The sequence below is a fragment of the Pongo pygmaeus genome, chromosome 17 (genome assembly GCF_028885625.2).
Source record: "Pongo pygmaeus isolate AG05252 chromosome 17, NHGRI_mPonPyg2-v2.0_pri, whole genome shotgun sequence".
In the NCBI taxonomy this organism is placed as follows: domain Eukaryota; kingdom Metazoa; phylum Chordata; class Mammalia; order Primates; family Hominidae; genus Pongo; species Pongo pygmaeus.
Genome location: NC_072390.2, coordinates 39,085,763 through 39,092,452, shown reverse-complemented (window position 1 = coordinate 39,092,452; position 6,690 = coordinate 39,085,763).

The following is a 6,690-nucleotide window of genomic DNA, read 5'->3' as shown; positions in this document are numbered from 1 at the left end:
TCTGAAGCTCCTACAAACCCAGTTTCTAAACAAATTCAGTACTCTACTAAGAAGGAAGAAGGAACTCGTTGATTTGGGATAAGTAGTCAATAGTTTCTGCCACAGGAATCTCCCAAAATAATCCGTCTTGCCCTATTCACCTTAGTATTAGTATGAGTTTATTATCTGTTCAATCCCCTTAACATTTTCACCTCCACAAATTGCACATGCTTCCACATTTGTAGGAAGTCTACCAAAATTTTCAACATACTTCCCTTTTCTATCCTGAGCCAATTTTCTCCTAGGGATTTAAAGAGTAACTAAATACAGAATCATGTGTTAAGTGTGTAGGCCTACCCAGGAATCATGCCTCCACCATCATTCAATTCTGGAAGAAAATCTACCCAATTTTCACTTTCAGCAAGGAAACACATCGACACACCCACACACTACCAGTCCTGTCTGGGAACGATGGAGCAGTGACCCGTCCCCACCTTTCCCAACTACAACTTTCTTCAGAATATATGTACTCACGAAGTAGTGCAGATTAGCCATATTGCTCTTCACATCATTTGGATGCTCACAGATCTTCACCAAAGAAAACTAGAAAAGCAAAATACCTCGACTGTGATTCTTAGCCAACCAGACCATTTAGCGGCTGAATCAGGTGTGCCTCATTCTAACATTCTCCCCCCTCCCCTATGTCTGATTTGCTTCAGTCCTGGGGCACTTGAGCCAGCACTTATTCTCCTAGTTAAGATGTGAGTCTGCTCTAAGATTTCCAGCTTTTTACATTGTTGTTCTTCCTCTGTCTTGGCCCACAAATACAGGATTTTTCTGGTGAGACCATTATTGGTAGCCAGGTGGTCTTCAAAGGAAAAAACCAGATCGCAGGGAGTGTTGTCATAATCTATAATTTATAAACCCTGTCACTGTGTTAATTGCCTTTAGAAATTCATTATTGTCACCACCACCAGCATTCACTGAAGAGACACAGATCAGAGCTCTCTCCAGCTGCCAGAAGAGTAAAATGTGCCAAGACTGTGGTGGGGGGAGCAAGGGGGACGAGGGGGGCGGTCAAGAGACACTCCCAGATGCAAGGGCTTGAACCTCATTAGCCCTTTCCCTGTGACTGTTTACACATGAGTGTGCCAAGATTGCATACACCTTGGGAAATTTCCACCTAAACTTGAACTGAGAGGCCCACAAAAGAATGATGGAGAGTACTATTATAGCAAGATTGTATGGACAGCCTCATCCTGAGGGGTCCAAATCACCTGCCTGCACCCAGTGTTGATCATGTGGAACTTGTACACAGGAGCCCCATCAAATGTACAGGAATGTTCGATGATTCTGCTTGCAGGCATTTGTCTGCCTTTTCAAAGCTTTTCTATTTTCATATCCACACAGCCACAGCTACACTAGAGGGCACTTGAACCCCACTTTTACTGCAGACCAAGTCATTGACTCAGGTATTGGTGGTGCTTTTGAAAGGGGGGCAAGGAATGGGGAAGTGGAGGAGGGTAACGGGAGGGGTATATTTATTTTAACATCTTCGATAAACCCATCGGTATTTGAGGAAGCTTCCAAGTCAGACTTTGGGGACCAAAACCTTAATTATACAATATAATTGTTGTTAATGGAACGTGTACATTTCAACCCAGCAAGATTGGTGGTGTTTAATGCCAGCATGACATATTTCCCAAATTGTGGTCTTTATTTGTATAAATAGGAAAGAAGCAAAAATCGCATCAGCTCTCTGCATAATGAAGAGGGAGGGAAGTGCAGCCTGTGCTGTGGTGGCCAGATGCTCTTTTATCTCTTTTGAAATCAACATGCAGAGCTGGTGGCCCTCAAATAGAAAGCATCTTTCCTAAGGGATGGCAGAACTGTACGTTTGGAATGATAACATTCCATAAATAAATGAAAAAGATTATTAAGAACGCTGTGTAAATCTCCTAGTCAAACACCCCTTCAAGCAACCATCATCAGTAATTCAGTTTGGTCCCTTAATCCCACTGTGTACAAATACACAGCATAAATACAGTATTTAACAAGCACCAGAGAGAAAGCAGAGCTCTTGCAATAAAGACTCATTTAGGAAGAATGAACATGCCTTGCCCCCAGTCTTGCTGGCTGCCCCCAGGATTCGGTTCTTGATTTGACTCTCCCACCTGGATGAGATGTCCGGCTCACATGACTGAATCCCAGGCATAACCCCCTATTTAAATAAAACCTAAGAATATTAACTTTGGTCCCACATCCTTTTTGTTCCACTTCAGGGAATTCACAGGGTATCCATTAGAAACCATATCACATTTACAAGGCTCCACGGGCTTCCTTAAGCCTTGATGCTCCAACGGGTTATACAGGCTAAGAGGTGGGGATGAGTGCAGATCCGAAGTGGGTGGGTGAGGATCTCCCAGCCTCTCAGCCCTGGCACGGAGACTTGCTTTCCCTCAGGCTGTCTGGTTCTCTCTGTTTATTCTCTGCCTGCTTTCCCCGGGTCTCTCGTTGTTTCTCTCTAAATCCTCTTCTTTCCCTCTCTGTCCCTCTCCCCCTCCCTCCTTTCCTCTCTGTCTTTGTAACTCTCCCTCAATTTTACTCGTTTTAGTGGTTCACTGTTTGGATCTAGGACCATGGTCAGCATGAGCACTGCACTCACAGAGAGGGTGACACGTTTCCTGATGGTGAGTACAAGCTAAACATGATGCCCTGGCTTTTCTCGCTGGCTTCTGGAGAATTGTGACAACCTGCAACCTCCAGACATGGGGCTACAAACAGGCCAGTGCTCAGCTGTTTCCTCAGCTGAGTTACTAGCCCAGATACAAGCACTTTGAGTATCTAGTTAAATGAATGCCATACTTTTTCCTTTCTTCCTCAGCCTGAAAGAGAGAAATAAGATGGCCCAGGTGACTCCAGGGCACTCTGCCCATTAAGCATCTTTTTGTGAGTGAGAGGCCATTTATCCAGCTGTCCATTGCAGCATTCCACAACCCAGGCTGCTGCTGTCCATGCTGACTGGTGTTTGAGAGGGCAGAATGGACCCCTGATTCACTTCCCATCAGGAACACTTGCCACCAGGAAACCCCCTCAATCTACTCTTCCCTTCCCCTTTAAGACCTTCTATTTCAGGGTCCTCCCCCTGCCAGATTGAAAGATGACAGACTGAGGACAAGCCCTGAGGGGACGGAGAGTCTAAGGCTCCATGTTCCGACTCTGCAAGCCCCACCTCAGCTCAACTCAACACCTTAGACCCCCACAGGTGATGGGGCCAATGTGATTCCATATGTGTCAAGTTTCTTAACCATGATCTAATACCTGATTTTTCAACTGTTAGCAAAAGTTGGCTTTTAGAAGCATCTTATTCTTACTATTTTTATGATCTTCTTTGTTATATCCAAATTTCAATCAAATATGGTGGAAAATGAACTATATTAATTTGCTAGGGCTGCCACAACAAAATATCACCAACTGCGTGGCGCTTAAACAACAGAAATTTATTTTCTCACAGTTGTGGAGGCTAGAAGTTCAAGATCTAGGTGTAGGCAAATTGGTTTCTCCTGAGGCCTCTCTCCTTGGTTTGCAGATCTCTGCTTTCTTGTTGTATCCTTACAGGGACTTCCTTTTATATATGCATGTCCTGGTGTCTCCATGTCCAGGTTTCCTCTTCTTATAAGGACACTGGTCAGATTGGGTTGGGGTGAAGGTATAGGACACAATTCAGCTGCAACAGAAACTTTCATATTTCAGATAGCATCTAAATTCTTGCCAAGCTCAGCCTAAAAAGAAATGGAAGGCCTGTTTCTAACCCACCGTTGATGCATTGTATAACAATGACATTTAATGAACATTGCAGTGATCAAAGAAAAAAATAAATTGCAGTTACAAATCAATTTCTAATAAATCTCTTAAGGATTTTCAAAATTCAGCTGCTCACAAGCAAGATTTTCTTCCCTAGTTAAAAAGAGGGAGAGAGAGAAGGAGTTTTGTCTGTGATGTCTTTTGTTTTGTTTATTTGGAGGAGGGGGTTATCATGATTGTTTTGGTCTTACAATATTTTCTGCTTGGCACTTTCTTGACTGCAAAGCCTTTTGCTATTGTTTATATTTATCACATTCTTTTAATAAGTATCGCTCCTGTCCAGTTCTCTACAGGGCACTTGTGAAAACTTGGAAAATATTAATTGCTAACAGTCCGCTTGCAAGTTGAACAGGCAGATAAGGAGGGAAAGCCTTTCTTGTTTGACAAGTTTTCCATGAAACATAACCCCAGGTTTGTTTCTTCACTTATTTTTCCCTTTAATAAATGTGATGGGGTAGTTTGGAGTGAGTATGAGCATTGTGGTTAAATAGGAAAAAATGCTGCTTTGGACCTCAATTACATTGCACAAAAGCTATCCCAGAGGTCTGTCTCCCGCTCCCCTGTGCCTGATGCTTCAGCAGCTGCTCAAGGAGAGACAATTCCCTGAGATGCCTCTGGCCCTGGTGCTGTCGAGCCAGTGCAGAGGAGGCCAGGAGACCCCATAGCTGGGTGAGGCTTCTCCCTTTGAGGCAGCCTCCAAGACTTGAAGGAATTCTTGTTTACTACAAACTGGCTATGAACTACAGCCCCTGATGTTTTCTATGCCTGGGCCTCTGTGTGTGATTTCAGAAAGCCATGTAAAAAAAAACAAGAGACCTTAGGTCAGATATGGTAAATAGAGTATACATGTTTATCTCTTCTCCCACCTGAATCCTGACTGAAATGACAATAAAAGAATTTAAAAGATGTAAACCCACAAGTCAGCAAGAACGGGAGAGGTAACAGATGTGGGTAAGAAATGTCAGATTTGTGGAGCAGGGAAGGGATGGGGAAATGGTAATTACCTCAGCAGAGGAGAAGAGGCTGTAATGGAAGAACACACAAGTTCACCCACAGAACCCTTGACAGACTGGACATCCGCACACCATAGGTTCCGTGGAAGCTGGCAGGAGGCCTGGGCTTGGAGCAGAGGTACTGACTAAAAGTCTGTATTTGTACACAGTATGTATCTGCTTCTTCCCTCACTCCACCCCAGCTCACCAAACACTAGCTCTTTCCCTCTGGCCTCTCCCAATCCATTCCCTGCTCCATCCTTTCCAGGCAGGTAAACATGTCTTCTTTAGAGAACTTCAACCAGAGAATCTTCATGTTCTGGTAACAACAGGGTGTGAGGCTGAAAACAAGGCACTAGGTGGAAGTCTGTCTTCCAAGTGCCCTTTCTGTCTCTGCTTCCAGAACACGAGTGCTCAGATGTATACCTTTCAGGCATGAAAATGATGGATAATTCTCCAAAAAGACAGACTGGCCCTAGGGACAAGATCCACAGAGACTCCATCTGAAACGTTCTTCATCAATCAAGTAAGCCCATTCATCTCCTGATAATGCTTACTGAGGGGCAAGCCACCCCATGCACATAAAGTCTCCTCTTAGCTTTTTAGTGTACCACTTCTTAATCATAAATAAATATTTAAAGATCACCAGACATTTGTAGAAGACCTCAACTATGAAAAAAGAGAACTAAACAAATAAACTTCTTTTGGAGGGCTGAGAAGACATACAAACAATAGAGGGAGCAGAAAAATAAACAACAAAAACAAACAAACAACCCTATAGATATTATTATCATCAGAAACTTTTGAGAAAGTGTTGCATTCATGAAACAAGAATAAGATGCAATGAAAAAGTATAATCAGAGTGAAAAAAGGAATTAGCCAAGATAAAAAAATATTCAATAGAACACTTGGAAGATAAGGTTGAGTAACTCTCCTTGAAAAGCCAAAGAAAAAGATGAAAATGAAGAAAAAGAAAATTAGGGGACCAAGCCAATGTATCCGACATCTGAAATTCCAAGAAGGGAAAGTGGAGAGAATTATGGGGTGGAAATAATCTAATAAGTGGTTTAATTTCCCAGAACTGAAAGACATGAGTTTCCAGAGAAGGCCCAGCATCATGTATTTAAAACAACAACCAAAAAAACTACCTAAGCAAATATTATGAAATTTCAGAATATCAGAAATAGGACAGATTGTAAGTTGACAGAGAAGAGAACCTGTCACAAAGGATAAGGAATAAAAATGGCATCATGTTTCTTACTAGCAACACTGAGGCCAGACGACAATATAACAATTGATATTCTGAGAAAAAAAGTATGTTCAGTCTACATCTATACCAAGACACACTCTTAATCAAGTATGAGGGTAGAACAATGAACTTTCGGATAAACACAGACTAAGGAAATATACCTCTTATGCACCTTTTCTCAAGACTAACTGGAGTCAGTGTTTCCCTAAAATGTTTAATCAGCTAACAAGGTGCTATGATGTGGATATTTGACCCTCCAAATGTCATGTTGAAAATTGATCCCCATTGGTAGAGGTAGGGCCTGGTGGGAGGTATGGGTTGTGGAGGTGGATCCCTCATGAATGGCTTGGTGCCATTCTCACAGGAATGAGTGAGTCCTCACTCTTAGTTCTCATGAAAATTTGTTGCTGAAAAGAGCCTGGCACCTCCTCCCCATTGCTCTTTCTTCCCTTCGCCATGTGATGCCTGCTCCCCTTCATCTTCCACCACGACTGGAAGCTTCCTGAGGTCCTCACCAGAAGCAGATGCTGGCACCATGCTTCTTGTACAGCCTGCAGAACTGTGAACCAAATAAACCTCTTTTCTTTATAAATTATCCAGCCTCAG